The 21,387-nt window shown below is 44.4% G+C and overlaps 1 protein-coding gene across 6 annotated transcripts in view; it reads right to left on the bottom strand.

Annotated features, from left to right (window-relative positions):
• The window catches only part of LOC138755770 (rho GTPase-activating protein 28-like), a 213,469-nt gene that overhangs the window by 133,106 nt on the left and 58,976 nt on the right, over window positions 1–21,387 (bottom strand). The window contains exon 1 of one of the 6 annotated variants that reach the window (XM_069922343.1): window positions 12,542–12,888. The exons of the other annotated variants lie outside the window; for them this stretch is intronic. The gene's annotated coding sequence lies outside the window, so the exon portion shown is untranslated. Of the gene's footprint in view, window positions 1–12,541; window positions 12,889–21,387 lie in introns of those variants that run through there. 6 annotated transcript variants of the gene reach the window in all.

Raw genomic sequence — 21,387 nt, 5'->3', positions numbered from 1 at the left:
TAATGTGCGCACAAAAGGGTCAAAGTCTAGAATAAAATCTGAACGAAATACGGTATTTCGTAGAATGCAATCATAGTTCTATGATATCAAAACATGCCAGTCTAATTTTATTAGCCATGAGAGACAGGGTGTGCCAAAAATGATCTTGAAACAATTTCAAGATTACATTTGCACAAGTATTCAGTGGGCACATGCTTTTGCCACAGGAAAAAAAAATTTGAACCTACGATTTTTGCGCACACTGACTACTAAAAATTAGAGGGAACATTGGTAGGAGCTAAGAAGGAGGCAAATGGACAACCATAAAGATTACAGGAGAATGAAATACATTGACAAAGAGGAAATGAACCGGTTGCAAAAAGAGGAAAGCTAAGGGGGCAATATGAATTGGATAGTGATAATAAACAGAGGGGTAATGACAGATGATGGAAGATAACATTAATGGGGGATGTAATCAGCCTTAACCAGTAGGACAATGGCAAGAAAAGGGCCAGCATTAACTAACATTGACTAGCTGGAACGATGGTCTGAGGAGGAGGTAAGGGCCAGTCCAGACTGACAGGACAGGGAAAACTGTCAACATTCTCGAAGGTTGAAAGAAAGACTGTCAGCAAAATACCAGACAAACCAGTCACATAAATAGCGTGGAAACACAACAGACTGAATCTAGTGTAAAAATAAACACAAACTGTTGGATGAACTCAGAGGTAACTGACATCCACGGAGGGAAGCGGTCAGTTGACATTTCAGGTCGAAACCTTGCTTTGGGACATAAATGACATGGTTACAGGAGCAGATCAGAGACTGGCTATTCTACAGTGAATGCTACACCTCCTTACGTCCCAAAGCTTGTTCACCGTTCACCATTCATCATGATAGAATAAGCTCTGCTCACCTGAAAGCCTCTCCAAAATTCAGTAAGTTGGACACCATCCAGGACAGCAATTTTCAACAAGGCACCCCAGCACATTTAAGGAGGGGGAGCCATGGAGTGAAATCACAAAATATTTGTTATGATTTATGCAGTCAAGAGGAGAGAAGAAAAGAAACCGACTGTTTCACAGGGAAGAAGGCCCATAAACCTTGAGCAGGAATCTCAGGAGGCCATAGCTAAAAATAAAATAAGGTTGAGAATAATTTCAAATAAAGTACCCCATTTGATTAGCAGTCCGCTTGCAACCCAAGACATTAATTTTCTACAGCACCAGAAATGTGCACAATTTACAAGATGTCCTGTATGGCAGATTTACCTCAGCCATTCTAGCAGTACTGTCCAAATTTCCAACATCTACCACTAAGCACAAGGGGTTTCAGCATATTGGAACACTAACTCCAAGCCACATTCCATTGGAAATCTATTGGCACTCCATCAGTGCGTCATAATAACCATCTCCAGAAGAGGGGCAACAGTGTATATTGATGGCTACCCACCTAGCCTCAAAAAAAAACCAACTGGAGGTATGCAAGAAATGCAAAGTCTTTCCAGCCACATCCAGAAAAATAACTAAATACAGATAAATTGGGAAGACCGTTTGCAAACTTTTTCTCTGGAGTGTCAAAAAAACCCAGTAATCTCCTAATGAAAATTCGACCATAATAACTCTACGTAATTTCAACAATCCAAAGCTGTATTGTTTCCTAGTTATTTACATTCTCACTGCAATTAGTAGCAGTGTCAATGAACTTTATTAACTAGTTCACCAATCACTGATAGGGACATAAAAAAGGATTGAAATGTGTCCCACACCATTAAATCAGCATTAGGGAATAGAATATTAGCTGGATAACTTCACTAGTTGCATATAGCTTTGTTTTCTCATGACTACACTTCCTCATCTCTAAAGAGCTATTATTAATCAATAGGATACAGGAAATGACCAGGCACCTTTACTTGCATTCAGATATTATTTCACTTCCAAACTGATTGATTTGCAATTTTTCTTTATCGCAAGGTGCATAAGGTATACAGTCCAAGTGGAATGAATAGGTTATAATGACTGGCCCTTTAGTTCCTACTGCTCTCACCTAACCAAAAGCCCAATAGCATGAACATACTTTTCTTATGTCAATTTCTAAGGCACCTTACTCCACCTAGTGGTTAAAAGCCGTGGCCAAGCAAGCTGGGACGTGGCAGCGAGGTCCTTGGGTCGTAGATTTTATATCGGAGTGACCTTCTCCTATGCAGATTGCTTAACCAGGCTGAAGAGGCCTGCCTCCCCTTTTAGGTCGAACCATATCTGGAGATCTACGACCGCTGTCCACAGTTATGGAGTGGTGCGCCCTGGAGAAGACGGTGTTTACATCCGGTACTGCACAGATGGCAGTCTCTTCAATCTGAGGCGCCTGCAAGCTCACACCAAGACACAAGAGCAACTTGTCCATGAATTACTCTTTGCAGACGATGCCGCTTTAGTTGCCCATTCAGAGCCAGCTCTCCAGCGCATGACGTCCTCTTTTGCGGAAACTGCCAAAATGTTTGGCCTGGAAGTCAGCCTGAAGAAAACTGAGGTCCTCCATCAGCCAGCTCCCCACCATGACTACCAGGCCCCCCACATCTCCATGGGGCACACTGAACTCAAAACGGTCAACCAGTTTACCTACCTCGGCTGCACCATTTCATCTGATGCAAGGATCGACAAAGAGATAGACAACAGACTCGCCAAGGTAAATAGCACCTTTGGAAGACTACACAAAAGAGTCTGGAAAAACAACCACCTGAAGAAACACACAAAGATCAGCGTATACAGAGCCGTTGTCATACCCACACTCTTGTTCGGCTCCGAATCATGGGTCCTCTACCGGCATCACCTACAGCTCCTAGAACGCTTCCATCAGCGCTGTCTCCGCTCCATCCTCAACATTCATTGGAGTGACTTCATCACCAACATCGAAGTACTCGAGCTGGCAGAGTCCGCAAACATCGAATCCATGCTGCTGAAGACCCAACTGCACTGGGTGGGTCACGTCTCCAGAATGGAGAACCATCACCTTCCCAAGATCATGTTCTATGGCGAGCTCTCCACTGGCCACTGAGACAGAGGTGCACCAAAGAAGAGGTACAAGGACTGCCACATTGACCACCGCCAGTGGGCTGATATCGCCTCCAACCGTGCATCTTGGCGCCTCACAGTTCGGCAGGCAGCAACCTCCTTTGAAGAAGACCGCAGAGCCCACCTCACTGACAAAAGACAAAGGAGGAAAAACCCAACACCCAACCCCAACCCACCAATTTTCCCTTGCAACCGCTGCAACCGTGCCTGCCTGTCCCGCATCAGACTTGTCAGTCACCAGCGAGCCTGCAGCAGACGTGGACATACCCCTCCATAAATCTTCATCCGCGAAGCCAAGCCAAAGAAAAAGAAAGGTTAAAAGCAAACCTGAAGCTTTAATTCATGACTACTAACTGCGCCATCCTTCTGCTTAACACCACACGCCATCTAAATACCCCCTCTACAAAATGCAATCTGTTAAAAGTTCAAATTACCCACATATTTATCATAGCTTTCCAGTTCAAATAGATCTGCATGGCCGCCGACATCCCTTCTGCATCTCTTTTGATATTGTGGCTTATAAAATCTTCAACCGGTTTGCCTTATTCACCACAGAAAACACTTCCGAACCAAACTCCATGTCCCGCTGACCAGCCCTACCCACAATTGAAGAGGGAAAATTATTCATCTTTTTCCCTTCACACCCCAATTTCACCAATTGATGCCGTGATGGCTGATCCTACTCCCTCCCCCCACCTCCTTTCCCCTCATATCATTTCTTCAATTGGATTAATGGAAAGCAAATCAATCCCACAGATAAAACTCATAATTGACTTAATATCAACAGTGGTTTGAAGAACATTGGGCAACATTTTGACCACCATCTGCCTACCCAAGGATTTCCTCACCAGTCCTGAAGCACTGGCTCTAACTTTTAGGCCATAATCCCACATCTTAGAAACATCCCATTTCCCATCTGCCCCTATCTATTAGTCAATAGTATCCTGGAACATCAATGAAGCCACATATGGATCCATGGATTTTGATCTTTGAGGTATGATTTTAATGCAAAGGGTCAACCAAAAATGTTAATCATCTATCTCTGTTTGGCACATTGAAATCATCCAGCATTCCATTTTTGCTATAGAACTATTGAACCTTTGGCCTTTCTAGTCTGTGCCAACCTATTATTCTTCCTAGTCCCACTGACCGGCACCCAGCCCATAGTCCTCCATACACCTTCCATCCATGTACCTGTTCAAATTCTTCTTAAATGTGGAACTTGAGCCCACGTTCACCACTTCAGCTGGCAGCTCATTCAACACTCCCATGGATCACTGTGTGAAGAAATTCTCCCTAATGTTCTGCCTATACTTTTCCCCTTTAACCCTTAGCCCATGTCTTTTGGTTTGCATCTCACCTACACTCAGTGGAAAAAGCTTACACGCATTTGCTCTATCTATCCCCCTCATAATTGTGTATACCTCTATCAAATCTCTCCCCCCTCCATTCTTCAACACTCCAGGAAATAAAGACGGAACCTGTTTATTGTAACTTAGTTCATGAAGTCCCTGCAACATCCTAGTAAATCTTCTCTGCCCTCTTTCAATCTTTATTGCTCTGATTTTAGTGAACCTAAGTCCTTGAATTCCCCAAATATATAAAAAAATGTCAATCTTGGATCTTAAATATTCTCAGTAACTGAACATTTATGAATAGCTTGGATGGAAATTTTCAAACATTCATAACCTTTCTCGATGAAAAAACCTTTATGCATATATTCATAAAAAGAATGGATTTCAGTCCCAACGTCAGGGATAGCCAACAGACATTATCCAAGCTTCGCCCTTCTGTTTGGGAATGGTTGTCATTAAGGAATTTGGTTGAGCCAATTTAATTAAGTGAGGCTATACAAAAAAAAAACTTTTCTAGTTGCTCCATGTCTTTTTGGAGTGAACCATCATTTAGCGTCATTTTCTTAACCAGCAATCCATTCACAAGTACCTAATACCAAGACTAGTTCCAAACTGTATCTGATAAAGCATTATTCTTGTGGAAACTAGGGCGACACTGTTAGCGCGGAAGTTAGCACAACGGCGTTACAGCGCCAGCAACTGGTGTTCAAATCTGGTGCTGTCCTTGAGGAAGTTTGTACATTTTCCTCGTGCTTGCGCAGGTTTCCTCAGGGTGCTGCGGTTTCTTCCCACCCTTTGAAACATACTGGGCCATTTTGGTGTAATTGGGCAGCATGGGCTCGAGGGCCGAAAGGGCCTGTTAACGTGCTGTACTGTATGTCTAAACAAATTTGAAACAAGACCTTGCAGAGATTTTCTGGAATGAATAGCTCTGATACATGTGTAATACTGCAATAGTCTTTGTTCAGTAATTCAAGTCTGAGATTTTAACATTCCAAAATATTTTTTTTAATGTGAAGCTGATGTTCCATTTCCATTTTAATTAAAATAGGATGGAACACATTCAAACTGTTTTTGAGGTCTTTATTATCCAAATGCATTCTTTAAAAATGATAAACCATTCTTAATTTTAAAGAATTTGAACTATGCAAGATCAGTTCCAGACACAATTTTTCACCGTTTCTTACATTAGGTCATAAAATAGTTGTTAACCCTTACAATTGTGTCCAGCAGAATTGCTGAAAATATATTTCCAGATTACACAAGGAACAAAGGAACGAGTTTGATGGATTCCTCTTTTCCCTCCCCACCTTCCCACTACTGACACCACATCCTTCCCCCATCCTTTCTGTTACTTCCTCCTATCAAAGTTCATCTTCCTCAGCCCTCTGCCTTTCTTCTATCACCTCCTAGCTTCTTACCTTCCCCTAATTCTTCTTTCCTTCTCCCCTCTCTACCCTTTTATTCGAGCATCTGCCCACTTCTTGCTATTCCCGATGAAAGACGTCAGCCTGAAACATTGCCTATCTATTGCCTTTCATGGATGTAAACATGAAAGTCTGCAGAGGCAGGGGTCTAACGCAGTATGCAAAAGTGCCGAAGAAACTCAGCAGGCCACACAGCATCCATAAGCAGTAAAAGCCACACACAAAAAAGTCTTCCATAGATGCTGCCTAATCAGAGTTCCTCCAGAATTTTGCATATTGCCCGTATTGCCCAAGTTGGGTGCAGTAATGGGTGAATAAATACCCTGAGAATTTTACCAAAAAAACTGTGTACCATTACCAAAATAACAACTTTACATTTACATTTTAAATTTAGCCCGTGCCACCCAAATACACTGTGGTGATACACCAGGGGCCGACCTGTGTACCTGCAAGAAGAGCATTGGAGGACAAGACAACACCTAGCCGGCTGTCAATCATCCGCTGGGATATAAGCCACATCTGGCCCCTCAAGGTCAGTCACACAGAGCCAGCACAGCGAACCACAGCTAACTGCAGCAGGGACTTTAAGTGGAATAAAGCCTGTTGATCAGTCTTTAAGTCTTGTGTCTGCTTTCTGTACAACAGTGCACCACCTGCACCCAATTAACATACAACCCCTTTATGTTTTGAAGGGTGGGAGGAAAACAGAGCATTCGGAGGAAACCCATGCAGATATGAGGAGAACGTACAATTCTCCTTACATACAGCACCAGATTCGAACTCTGGTCACTGGCACTGTTACACCATTGTGCTAACTGCTACGCTAACCAATTGTTGAGTTACAACAATTTGTAAATTTTTTTTAAACTGAAATCACTTAATGCATCTCGAACCGAATAAAAATCGTTTGCAGTGGAAATTCACAGGGAAAAAAAAAAGGAGGCTTTTCACCCCTTGAAGTTCATGTGGTCTCTGCTGGAGAGAAAACCATCTGGTCTCACTCATTTCCCTCTCCATTCCATTCCCTGTGGCCCTGAAGGATTTTTTTCTCTCAAATTCTCCTTTGGAAGGTGAGAATTGAACCTGCCTCCCATGCCCACCTTGGTTATCTATTCCAGACTCCGAGCGCTTCCTGCATTAAAAAGTATTTCCTCTCCTCCCTTTCAATTCTTTTGCCAAGTACCATCATTCTACTTTGTCTGGTTCTCCATCAACTCTGACTAGATCCATTCTGGTTTTAAATATTTCTCAACCTCCTCCCCCACACTTTGTGTCGTCTATCCACACAACTAAAGTCTCGGATTCCAAGAATCACTCCAGTAAATTAATTCTGCGCTCACTAAAAGGCTAAGTTTTGTGCACAGAACAAAACTCAGCATTTGACTGCTGGAGAAAATAACAACTAATTTATAGAGCTAAATATCCATATCCAAATGACTGAAGATCAGGGAAGATGAATGAACAACTAGCTTGAAAGCCATACTGATGGCTAGGTTCAATGCATTCAGAATGAGGTTGGAGAAAGTCCACACTCTGCCATGAGGGAACAATTATGACTGGCTAAATGCTTCTTAGCAGAAACTCAGTTGGGATCTAACTGACAGAAGGAATTACTTATAACCTCATCTTCTTCCAATTCCACAGCAATATAATCACTCTTTTAAAGCTGCGTGAACATCCTGGTTTTTGAAGTCTTCCTTTCCCTCCAATTCTTGCTGCATTCAACATTCCCAATTTTCAGACTTTTCCACCACGCTTCACCTATGCAGGACCTTGTGCTCCTGCCTGAAACCTCTCTTCCTTTGTTTCTTCTCTTTTGCAACCCTCTTTTAATCCTACCTCTAACCAATCGTGCTCAACCATCACATCAAGTTGTTATGTCACACAGCATCAAGATTTACCTGGTATCACACTGGTTGGATGTGGTTCACAGAAAAGGTAACTTGAAAAGTTGCTCTTCAAATGCAAATAATTTACAGATAAGATTTTGCATGGGACAAGGAAAATGTTCAATGCCTTAAAATATTTTTGAATATTCTTCAAATAGATTAACTGAACTATACATAGTAAAACTCATAGGTGCATGCAGCACCTATGAGGATTGGTAGATTCTAAATAAGCAAGTTTTCTGGTTGCTTTTTACAATGCCTAACTATTACACCTGCATTAAGAATAAATAGCTTAAAAAATAAAAATACTTACTGAGCAAACTCCACTTGTGTGAATATATAAAGCTTAAAGCATTTCACTTTATTTTCAGTCACATTCTTTGAAAATATTTAACCCATTGTGCATCTGCCGGTTCCTGCCCCTCCACAAAGCCACCCGAAAGACGAACAATATCATGATTAACCTCTCCCTCACCCAATTTTACACATAAAGCCTCTGAATATTCTTAATATTCTTAATAAATTAATAAAAATAAAGCTTCTTACTAAACAGGATAAGGAGACACTTTAAGAGAGACACCCCCAACAGTGAGCAACATCAACCAGCTCTTCATCCTGGGCAGCACCAATTTATTCAGGGGGAGGTGACAGCACAATTGGCGTAGCGGTTAGTGCCACACCTTTACAGCACCAGCGATCAGGACTGGGGTTCGAATCCCACGCTGCCTGTAAGGAATTTGTGCATTCTCCCTGTGTCTGCGTGGGTTTTTGCCAGGGGCTCCAGTTTCCTTCCACCATTCTAAACGTACCGGGGTGTAGGTTAATTTGGGCGGCACAGACTCATGGGTCAAAATGTAGCATGTCTAAATAAATAAATAAACTTTATTCAAACAGCTACTACAAGCATGACCAAGGCACTCCGCTGGTTGAATATTTGCTCCTATCTTCACCAAAGTTTCATGTTTTACTTCAGAGAACATTTACTTTTACAATTTTAAACTTTTATTTAAATTGTTATTTACTCTTATTTATTTTATTTTTTAATCAGCAATTTCCCTCCCCCCCACCCCCAACCCCCAACCCCAGTTGCTTGAATTCTGCATAGTAGGGTTTTACAGTATATGATTAAAAGTCATGAAAGAGTACATCTGGAGTTGTTGTGCACGTTATATCTTGACCACGTCTAAATTATATTTTCTCTATTCATATAAAGTGACTTAAAATCACTCAAATGCAAGGATGCAGTTGTAATATACTCATGCAATACAAGATTGCGAGAAATGGGAGCTATCAATTCAATCTTTAAAGAAATTAAACCTTTGAACAGGTGACTTGTTTTGAACGTTTATTTTGAGATTCTTTGGTGTTAAATGCACTGTGACAGATTATTTAGAGGTGGTTTGGGATGAAGTTGCACACAAACATTTTTAAAAATACAGAATTTTTGCAGAACTTTTGCAGAGTGCTATTTTGCCAAAGGCAACAAAGTAGCAATATATGGCAGCGGCTTGTCTGGAAGAGCAGGTGATCCTTGCAGGCAGCAGAGGCAGAACAACTTTGCTCTCAGAGGGGGAGGGAGTGAGAGAGAGGAGAGACAGAAACTTCGGTTCCAGAGGGACAAGCTGGCAAACTTTGGAAGACTGCCTGTTCAAAGGAGAAGACTGACTGTCTGAAAGAAACTCTGTGGTGACCTGAAAGGAAGAAAGAAAGAGGATCATCTGGAGAACCCTGAAGGAGACACGTTTTGTCAGCAAGACTGATTAAAAAGGAATCAGGTGTGGATGTCCTGGAACAAAAGGATTCTCTCTCTGAAAACCAACAAGGACCTTCCTGAGTGGTAACCATTTGCCTGTTAAGCACCAAAGCCTAGTGAACTTTATTAATGTTAACTTCTGTGCGCAGTACGAGAATTGCCTGCAACCAGTGAGATTAGACTGTGAACCAAAGAACTTTTCTACGCTTGTATACACATTACACACATGTGCTTAGAATTGGAAGGGGGTTAAGTAAGTTGATAGTAATAAGTTAAAGTTTGATTCTGTTTTCATGTGCAAAGATAATTAAAAGCAACTTTTGTTTAAGTAACCGTGTCATGGTGCATACCTATTGCAGCTGGGTTTTGGGGTCCTCTGGACTCCTTAACTGCACTTTGTGTCAAATTAACCACTACACATCATGACTAATCATATATTCATTAAAATCACTCTAACACAAGAATCCTGTTGTAATCTATACATGCAATACAAGACAGGGATAAGGGAAAAAGGCAGGTAGATGGAGATGAGCCTATCATTAGATCAGCCACGATCTCATCGAATGGCAGAGCGGGCTGGGTGGCCGACTCCTATCTCTTATGTTCTTGCCTAAGCCATATGCAGTTTGGATTCAAAATCAAATTCTGTTCAAATTTTGTCATTGTTGACAATATTTCAAAACTTTCCTGTTTGTAATACTTCATAAGCTCAATCTAGTTTGCAACCAAATACCTTTTCGTCAATAAATTGGATATTTCTTATACATCAGCTTTAAAGTGAAACTACAAAGTGTAATCATTACCAATGAAAGGAAAGATTACATAAAAAGATCATTTTTCCTCAATTGTTCCATTTCAACATATAATGTGAGAGGAAGTAGTAGCAGGTCAACCTAACCGAAGGCCAAAAACCCTCCTGAATGGTTGAATTTGGAAATGAAAATAGGACTCCACTCTAAACCATATGTCACCAATGTATACGGGTATTAAACAAAAAGGTTCCCTTTTCCTCTCATCTTCTCTGACGGCACCTCCATGCCCACAACTCAACCACCTTGAAGGATAATGGCATGGAAATATCACCACCTACAGGTACAATCTTGACTTTGAAATGTATCACCGTCCCACCTCTACTGGGTTCACATATTGAAACTCCCCAAATTATTACATTGTAGGGCTGCAGTTGTTTGAAAAGGCACTTGCCACTACCTTTTCAAAAGGGAATGAGGGATGGTCAATGATACTGAATTTTCTAGAGACACCTACTTCCTGAAAAATGAATAAAACAGATCCTGCAGCTGAATGCTCCATTCTGTATTAATTGTTGTCCCACCTTTAGCAATGTTCTGTGCTGATATATGCCATTTTCAGTGTGAAAAGGATCATCATGGTTTGTATCATCTCTTGGGATCTATTCTAGCTTAGTCTACACTGATTCAAGCCTTCGAACGTCTCTCTTCATTCTCAATTCGAGGAATAGGTGCACTCAGGCCTGGATTAACTATTAAGCAAAATAAGCATGTGGTTAGGGCACCAAGGGAAGGAAGCACCTTAGAGATTTTTTTCCAGTGCCGGATTTACCATGGTGCAGCTGAACTAGGGACCCACAAAAAGGCCCCCCCAACAAGAAATGAAAAAAAAGTGTACTTTAGCATATGTCGACCCGGCGTACAAGTCACATTTTCAGCCTCATTTTAAGGATTATATCGGGCATATAAGTTGACTCCCATTTTCTGGATGCCTGAGTTGGCCTGTTGACTGGCATACAAGCCGATCCCTATAGATTGTGATGCCTTAGATGGGCTGTTGACTGGCACATACATCGACCCACAAAGATCATGCAGATTGAACTGCTGGGCTTTGGATGGAGGTGATTGCTATCACAGAGGGTCCATCGACACAAACCAACGTGCGAAGAAATTATGAAGCAAGTTTTAAGTTGAATGTGATGGAAATGGCCAAGGAAGTCAACAACAGCGCTGCTGCAAGAAAATTTGATGTACATGAGAAGTCGGTAAGTGATTGGAGTAAGAAAGAAGAGACGTTAAGAAAAATACCAAAAAGCCAATGCTCTTTGAGAAAAAGGAATCACTCATTGGGCAGAGTTGGAAAATCACATTGCAGAATGGGTACGTGAACAGAGGCAAATAAAATAAAATAAGAACATTGCCACTGCAGTGGGCCAAGTGGCACCCAGACCTCAGTGATTATTTTGAGGCTATAGTCGACTGGTGCAATCGTTTCATGAACAGGAAAAATCTGGCATTATGCCAAAAAATAAAAGTTGCACAGAAACTAGCAAAAGATCTTGATCATAACGTTGTACGTTCCCACCAGTTATTATTATTGGAAGAAAACTGAATTCTTAATCTATTATTTCACATTTAGCACTTATTGAGTCTTAAGGTCTTGTCAGTTGGACAATGGAAGGGTTGAGGGGGAACAATTGCTTAGGGCATCAGTTGGCCTTAATCCGCCCAGGTTGCACTTCCAAGGAGTGTGTGATTCGAGTGTTGAAACACAAGATCATGTTCTCTGACAAATTATATTCTACAAGGTTCACTGCTTCATTTTTTTTTTAACTACCGCTCAACATTTGTTTGAAATGCTTCATACTGAGCCTACTAAATCATCTGGATCTCTAAGTTTCATCGATGGCTGTCGTTCATGGAGAGTGTACACGACCTTTCATACATGCAGCACTTTAAATCTCTGGATTACATTTCATTGGGCTATCAAACTCCATTTAAATACTTTTTTCATTTTAATTTCTCTGTTGGCTCTACCTTCTCCACTGCCCTTCCTTATTTGCACGTGCATATTTGACTACCGTGCACCAAGGTTACACACCAAGGTTACAAATGCAGCATATTCAAAAACAATTAAAGCAGGAACAGTCCCATCACATCCTGATGCATGGATCAGTCCTGCTACCAACCTGGTCACAATAATCGCCCAGCCGCTTTCTCATCCAATTCCAACAAGTTTAATCACTAACCTTTCACAAAGCCTTTTTAAAGTTTCACTACGTTATGCCATTGGGCTTACCGCAGCCCATTTAACTTACCCGCTTCCTCAAAAGAAGTCAAAGACTCTATTCAGGCAGTTCCTTCCTCCTTTGACATCATGCAGACGGATTGGTGTCAATAAGACTATTTTGCTGTGCTCAAATTTAATTCACCAACCAATGACACATAGGCATCTCATTAAACACGTTTATTGTGCAGGCCCTTTGCTGTATTTTAACAAGCAAACATTGCTCACGTATTCTTCATTTTATTGGAAGGTCGGCAATTAGAATCAATTTTTTAAAATTCTTTCCACAAATGTTGCTTAATCCTGCTGAGTATCTCTAATATTTCAAGCTTTTTTTTAAAAAAAACTTTGGTGCGGTTTTTGAGTCTCACTGACTTGCACCTATGTACAGCTGAGTAAGTGGTTTCATCCACATAGTTCTGCCTTGTTAAATATTAATCCTCAGCCTTGTTCTCACCAGTATTATCCTGCTGTATACATCACAACAATTTCTGTGAACAAAATCAGAACACATGATGCAATGGTTTCTTTGAGAAGACAATGTAAAAGAAAGTACAAACAGTGCCTTGAATGTGTGCTTAAACTAAACAAGTTGGCTTAACCAAAGTACAACTTTTGATATTACACAAGCTAAATGCTCTACGTTTAAACGTACCACAAAACCTTTATAAGGTGTCTAATAATAATTTTTAAAACCCCCTTCCCAGTTTCATCGTCAAATATAACTCTGCGCTTTAGTAACCGACAGCAAAGTTATCGATCACATGAAAATGTAATCGTGTTCAACTCTGAAGAAATAAGACTGCTTTTAGTGAATTGTCTGCCATGGTTAAGCTACTTTTCAGATAAACATTAAGGCATATCAAGTTTCTGTAAGAGCGCCAGTAATGTAGTTAGGTTATCTAAATGTAAACCAGCCATCCCTCTGCTGAGGAACGTAAATCAGTTGTGCACACAACAAAAGATGACAGTATTTCGACTTGGAGCACTCAAGTTTCTATGATGGTGGTTCTATCAATTAGCCTTCGCTCCATCTGCAAATTGGACACTGAAAAAAGATGGAATATGGGATTTTTTTTGACGTTGCAGAGAGAATGTGCAAGTAAAACATGATGCCCATTCATAAATATGCATGGATAATTTGGCATGTGGAACCTGAAAGAACAATAGGCATCTCCTTCACCAATCAGGTTGAAGGATTTGGAAATTAATAAAAGTTTACATTAAAAGGGCCTTCAGCTACAAGCTGGAACCTAGTAGATTGAGGCAATGCACTTGCAAGGTTTGTTGGTTTATCAGTACTCATTCAAATTAGCACATTCTCAAGAGAATCTCATACTTACTGTACAGACACAACATCACGTACAACCCTGAGATTCTATTTCCTTCAGGCCAGCCAGAATTTCTACTTCGTGGTAACTATAAGCTGTACTCAAGAAAAAGGACGCGTGTACAAAGCGACAGCAACAATGAATCCATGGTTAGTTAAGTGTGCAGGTCTGAAATGGCATCAGAACCAGCTGCTCACATCTCTCCAAACCATCTCGACCTTTCTGCGGCAAGCCCCATTCATGTCGACAGTGTAAGAACGATAACTTCGGATCGTCGACTCACTTCAACCGTAAAAGAGTAATCTTCGTAAAACCATCAACTCAGTCACGGAAGAGCAAAATGCCATAGAGAGCAACAAAATTTTCCAGAAATATTCAGCAGGTCAAGCAGACTCCATCTATTTAAAATTATAATCGGATAGTCAATTAGTCTCACTCCACAGACGTTGAGCATCTCCAGCTTATTTTAGTTTTATTTAAGGATTTTCAGTCGAATATTTTACTCTTGGATTTCTACATTTCAAACTGCCAAAGTGTTTGGCCTGGAAGTCAGCCTGAAGAAAACTGAAGTCCTCCATCAGCCAGCTCCCCACCATGACTAGAGTCTGGAAAAACAACCAACTGAAAAACCTCACAAAGATAAGCATATACAGAGCCGTTGTCATACCCACACTCCTGTTCGGCTCCGAATCATGGGTCCTCTACCGGCATCACCTACGGCTCCTAGAACGCTTCCACCAGCGTTGTCTCTGCTCCATCCTCAACATCCATTGGAGCGCTTTCATCCCTAACGTCGAAGTACTCGAGATGGCAGAGGTCAACAGCATCGAGTCCACGCTGCTGAAGATCCAGCTGCGCTGGGTGGGTCACGTCTCCAGAATGGAGGACCATCGCCTTCCCAAGATCGTGTTATATGGCGAGCTCTCCACTGGCCACCGTGACAGAGGTGCACCAAAGAAGAGGTACAAGGACTGCCTAAAGAAATCTCTTGGTGCCTGCCACATTGACCACCGCCAGTGGGCTGATATCGCCTCAAACCGTGCATCTTGGCGCCTCACAGTTCGGCGGGCAGCAACCTCCTTCGAAGAAGACTGCAGAGCCCAGCTCACTGACAAAAGACAAAGGAGGAAAAACCCAACACCCAACCCCAACCCACCAATTTTCCCCTGCAGCCGCTGCAACCGTGTCTGCCTGTCCCGCATCGGACTTGTCAGCCACAAACGAGCCTGCAGCTGACGTGGACTTTTACCCCTCCATAAATCTTCGTCCGCGAAGCCAAGCCAAAGAAGAATATTGAGTGTCTCAACAACCATCCCTTTGGCTCCACAGTTGATGCTCAAACTGTCGAGTTCTTCCAACGGTTAATGTTTTCCTCTCGATTCCAGCAGCCACGGTGACTTGTGTCCTATGTTGCATCAATTTTGTTTATTAACACAAAGAACAATTTTACAAACACCTTTACTTTGATATGTGCTCCTTTAATCTACTGCCATAGAATTGTTTGTGGTTGTTGCTTCCTGAAGCAGGCCTTTCAATTAAATTTGGTTTTGCATGCCATTTTCTTTCATTGCTGGCCAGAGTATAATAAGCGAAGATCATTAACAAAGGTCAAGTGGCTTATATCCAGTTTATTAAACTGGTTCATTTGCATGATTACTAAATTTTCCACTAGTTTCTGCCAAAACCAAATTGCAATTGTCTAAATCTGCAAAATACCCTGACTGTAACACAATAACATTTTAGATATACATGTCCGTTTTTGTTGGGCGGCCTTGCTTCTTGGGTTGGGCCACAACTACTGGCTCGGTGGGGTCGAGGTGGGCTGGCTTTAACCTGTCCACCGTAAACAGTTCCCTCTTACCACTGATGTCCAGTGTGAAAGTGGATCCCAAACACTGGACGACTTTGTACGGCCCTTCGTATGGTCTTTGTAGAGGTACTGTGGATGGGCCCCGCCTGATAAATATGTACTCTGTGGAATACAGCTCGCTGGGGACGTAAAAGGCCTGTGTGCTGTGTCTGGGCGGTGGCGGGTCCAAATAGGCCCGGAGGCGGGGAAGTAGACCGTGCTGTGACTGCTAAGGGTTGTGAGGTGCGTTGACGAACTCACCGGGTAGGGCTACCGGTGCACCATAGACGAGCTTGGCTGATGACGCCTGTAGGTCTTTTTTGGATGTCAAGCAGATGCCCAGGAGCACCCAAGGCAGCTCGTCCACCCAGTCGGGGCCGGTGAGGTAGGCCCTCAGTGCCGACTTATGGTGGCAACGGAAACACTCGACTATCCCATTGGCCTGTGGGTGATAGGCCGTGGTGTGATGTAGCTCGATCCTCAGCCTGTTGGCGGGCTGTGCCCAGAGCGCAGAGGTGAACTGGATGCCCCAATCACTGGTGAGATGGTTCAGGGCACTGAACCGGGCAACCCAACCATTCAAAAGTGCTCAGGAGCAGGAGTCCGTGGAGGAATCTGGCATTGAGATCGCCTCAGGCCAACGAGTGGTGTGGTCTACCACTGTGAAAAGGTAACTGTTACCTCGGGAAAGGGGTAAGGGTCTGACGATGTCCACATGTATATGGCTGAACCGTTCCCGGACATGTTCAAAATTTTGTACGGGTGCTCTGGTGCGCCTGTGTACCTTGGAAAGCTGGCAATGGGTGCAGGTTCTGGCTCAGTCCGCAATCTGCTTCCGAAGCCCGTGCCAGATGAAACGTTCTGCTACCGTATGGACCGTGGACCTGATGGAAGAGTGGGAAAGGTCATGGATATAGGGGAAGACTTGCCTGCGCCACTGCTGGGGAACCACTGGACGCGGGGTGCCCATGGAGACATCACACAGGATGGTGGCATCCCCGTGAGGAGTAGGAAGATCCTGGAACTGCAAGCCCGTGATGGCATTCTTGAATGCCCACGTCTCCTCGTCGAACTTCTTGTCCCAGGCAAGCATGTCGAAGTTGAGGCCGGGTGTCAGCACACAAATGGGTGGTCGTGAGAGTGTGTCGGCGACCACGTTGTCTTTCCCCACCTTGTGCCGAGTGTCAGTGGTGAACTCCGACACAAAGGACAGGTGACGCTGTTGGCGGCCGACCAGGGATCTCTAGCCATAGCGAGTGCCTGATGAGGGGTTTGTGGTTGGTAAAAATGGTGAAAGGCCTCCCCTCAAAGAAATAGCGGAAATGACGCACAGCAACTCATGGTCAAAAGCACTGGCAGGTGAAGAAGTCGGCTAAAGAATGCCAGTGGTTTCCTCTGTCTGTTCATCTGCTACTCCAGGACGGCGCCACTGGCTGTGGCAGAGGCATCGATGGACAGCGCCATATGCAGGTCGGTGCGTGGGTGGACGAGCAGGGTAGCCTTCCGAGGGCATCTTTCATGGCTTCGAATGCCCTGCTGGCCTCTGGAGTCCAGGCAAGTGTCTTGTCTTTGGCCGCGATGAGGGTGAAGAGCGGCTGCATGATGCGCGCAGTGTCTGGAATTAAGCAGTTATAGAAATTGACCATACCCGCGAACTCCTGTACCCCCTTGAGGTTGTCCGGGCGTGGGAACACCCTGACAGCAGCAACCTTCGTAGTGGCAGTGGTGTAGCTCCTTTGGCCATGAATGTATGGCCCAGGAACTGCATGGACTCTTTCCCGAACTGCCATTTGGCCAGATTGATCGTTAGGCCGAAGTCGGCCAGTCAGGAGAAGAGGGTGCGCAGGTGAGACTTGTGTTGTGCCTGGTCTCTGCTGGCGACAAGGATGTCGTCCAGGTAAATGAATATGAAATTCAAATACCTGCCCACTGAGTCCATGAGGCGCTGGAAGGTCTGTGCGGTGTTCTTGAGCCTGAACAGCATGCGTAGGAACTCGAACAAGCCGAAGGGGGTGATGATGGCCGTTTTGGGTAAACCCTCGGGGTGCACTGGGATTTGGTAATACCCACACACCAGGTCGACCTTGGAGAATATCCTCGCACCATGCAGGTTGGCCGTAAAGTCCTGGATGTGAGGGATCAGGTAACGGTCAGGTACTGTCACATTGTTAAGCTGCCAATAATCTCCGCGGGGGTGCCAGCCACCGGAGGCTTTCGGGATCAGGTGGAGTGGTGAGGCCCAAGGACTGTCGGAGCGTCAAATGATCCCCAGCTCCTGCAGAGGTGAGAACTCTTCCTTCGCTATCTGGAGCCTATCCGGCGGGAGCCGGCATGCCTTGGTGTGGACTGGTGGACCTTGGGTGGGGATGTAATGAAACACCCCATGGTGTGGTGAGGCGGTGGAGAACTGCGGCTTGATGAGGGACAGGAACTTGTCCAGGAAACACTGAACCTCGTCCTTGGGGATGCTGACCGTGGCCATCAGCAGCTGCTCTGTACAGGAGGCGTTGAGGTGAATGGATTGGAAGATAACGGGCATCTACCAGTCACCTACCTCGAATGTTGACCAGGAGTCCATGGGCGAGGAGGAAGTTGACACCGAGGATGGCGGTTTGGAGGGACAAAATGGTGAACCTCCACAAGAACTTCCGCTGGCTGATCTGGAAGTGAACGGTCTTGTCTCCATACATTCAGATCTCCGTCGAATTGGCTGCATGGAGGGGAGGTCCTCGAGGCCGGTTCTGGGACTCGATGGCTGTGGCCGGGATGACACTGATCTGGGCCCTGGTGTCGATGAGAAAGTGTTGTCCGCTGACTGAATCCCGCAGTTAGAGAAGGCTGTGTTCTTGGCCATCCACCACAGCCATTAACAGCGGCCGGCCTGCTCGTTTCCCTGGAACGATCAGGGCTGACGACACTTCCGAGCCTTGGCACCCCAGCCCTGGTGGAAGAAACAGAGGCCTGAAATGAATGGTTTGCTTCTGGCTATGCTCTTTGAGGCCCCTGCAGAAGCTGGGTATTCCATCACAGCGCTAGAGGAAGGCTTGATGTGGTCATGCCAGTGACTCATAACCTGCTGGACTGCTGAGTCCTCCGGGAATCGTTCGAGCCATAGCTTCCTTGGGTCATCGAAGCTCTCCTGGGACAGTAACGGCCGGATGTCTTTAGGCAGATGGTCAAGGAAGATGTGCTTGAAGAGTGGGCAGTTGGTGTGATTGCCCATGAGCGCGAGCATCTCGTCCATCAACTCGATTGGAATTCTGTCCCCCAAGGCGTCGAGGCACAGCATCCGAATGGCACGCTGGTACCTGGAGAGGTCGAGGGAGCTGGTGAGCCCCCACTTAATGGTCCCATCCTTATCTTCCTGGGTGGGTGCTGAATGAGGTGCAGCACTCATTTGGTGGTGGCCTGGTCCAGGGCAGCGACCACATGGTAAAACTTGGTCGAATCCGATGAAATCTGGCAGAGGTAAAACTGAGCCTCTGTGTGGCTGAATCAGGTTTCCGGCTCCTGAACCCAGAAGTCAGGAAGCGTGATGGCTATAACATTGATCGAAGGAACATTCATGTCAGGTTCAAAGATGTTTGAACCTGTCGGGGTCACCAATTGTAGCAGTGGCTACACTGCTAACTGAAGGATCGCACAACCAGACGGGTTGAGTTCAGTAAGCAAAACTAATTTATTGCAGGCTGCCTGGCTGGTCTTATGCTCCCAGCCCAGATCTGGCTGAGAACCGCACTGGGGGGCCCTGACGTCACTGGGGCATCACGTGGGTTGCCAAGCGCGGGCTTCTGAGCCTGGTGCTAAGGTCGGGAGAAAACCCCCGATGGCACCATTTTGGCCGGCTGCCCTGCCACGTGTGTGACAAGCAGGGCCGGTTCACCTGCCTAATGGCGTACTGCCACAAGGTCACTGAAAGACTAACAACAACCCTTTCTCATTCCCACAACAGTCTGTCTGTCCTGGACCTTCTCCACTGCCAGAGTGAGGTGCAACATGAACCAAAGGAACAATACTTCGTAAGACCTTAAGACATAGGAGCAGAAATAGGCCATTCAGCCCATCAAATCTTCCCTGCTATTTAGTCATGAGCTGATCCATTTTTCCCACTGAGCCCCATTTCCCAGCATTTTCCCCATACCTTTTAATGCCCTGGCTAATCAAGGACCTTGTGGAAGAACAGAGGGACTTTGGGGTCCAAATCCATAAATCTCTTAGGGTTGATAGGGTAATTAAGAAGACCTAGGGGATGCTGGCCTTCATTAACATGGGGATTGAGTTCAAGAGTAGAGAGGACATGTAGCAACTCAACAAATCTCTGGTGACACCACACTTGGACTTTGTGTTCAGTTCAGGTCACCTCATTATAGGAGGCATGTGGAAGTTGTGGGAAGGAGCAGAGGACATTTATCGGGATGTTGTCTGGATTGGAAAATTTTAGTCTTATGAGGCAAGGTTAGCAGAGTTGGGACATTTCATTTTAGAGTGAAGAAGGATGAAAGGAGACTTAATAGACGTCTACAAGATTCTGAGAGGCAGAGATAAGGCAGCAATAGCAAACACCAGAGCCCATCTGTACATAGTGAAGAGAGGAAAATTTAGGGGAGACAACAGGGGCAAGTTGTTTTGTCTTGTATTTTTTTTTAAAACAGAGTCCTGGGTGACAGCATACTTTAGTAGGGGATGATGGTGGAGGCTGAAACATTTGGGGCATTTAAGAGACTCTGAGACAGGTACATGGATGAAAGAAAAATAGAGGGATATTGGGTAAGAACAGTTTAGTATCTTTTTGCTAGAAATATATAGGTCAGCATAACATCAAGGACCAAAGTGCCTGTACTGTGCTGGAATGTTCTATGCACTATCAATCTCCGTCTTAAATACATCCAGTGACATAGCCGCCACAACTGCCTGTGGCAACAAATTCCACAGTTTCATCAGCCTCTGGCTGAATAAATTCCTACTCATCTCTGTTCTAAGCAGACACCCTTCAACCATGAAGTTGTGCCCTCTTGTCCTAGACTCTCCACCATGAGAAACAACCTTTCTGGGATATTAGCATAGAATTTTCTAATTTCAGCTAACAAGTCCCTCTCTCCTCTTCGGTACCATTTCTGCTCTTTCCCTTGTTCCTTTTTACGCCCTTTCCCGGCCCTCTCTCATTTCCCCACTTTCATTCCATCCCTTGCCACTGGATTCTTCAGCTCTCCTCCCCCACAGCTTCATAAACCACCATTCTCACCTCTTCTTATCAGACTCTCGCACCAGACTACACCATTAAGTGGGTGTAGTCTTCCAATCACCCACTCCACCCTCCATTACCACGAAGCTGATGGACCATTTTCCATTTTCACCCAATCACTGTCAGTGGCTTCTCTTCAAGATTTTGAAATGTTGCCAGAGAAGGGAGTTTGAGAACCAAGTATTCTGCAGGTAAAGAAAGTTAAGAAGGAAATTTTCATTGAGAAGAGAGTCAGAATGGAAAGTGACAGGCCTGATCACAGTCAGCAAATGAGCTTTGGAATCCAACGCTAAAACAGAACAAAGTTACCACGATCAAAGACAATGCAGGCATCCTGTGCTTTACTTCATAACAGCGAGCCTGTATCCACGGTAATTTCAATTTTAATATTTCCAGGAAAGTCCCATGACAACACCTTCCTCCTCCCCCTCCCTATTCTGATCTGAGCTGAAATG

This window comes from Narcine bancroftii, chromosome 2, assembly GCF_036971445.1.
Source record: "Narcine bancroftii isolate sNarBan1 chromosome 2, sNarBan1.hap1, whole genome shotgun sequence".
In the NCBI taxonomy this organism is placed as follows: domain Eukaryota; kingdom Metazoa; phylum Chordata; class Chondrichthyes; order Torpediniformes; family Narcinidae; genus Narcine; species Narcine bancroftii.
This window is presented reverse-complemented; position numbering and strand designations above follow the sequence as displayed.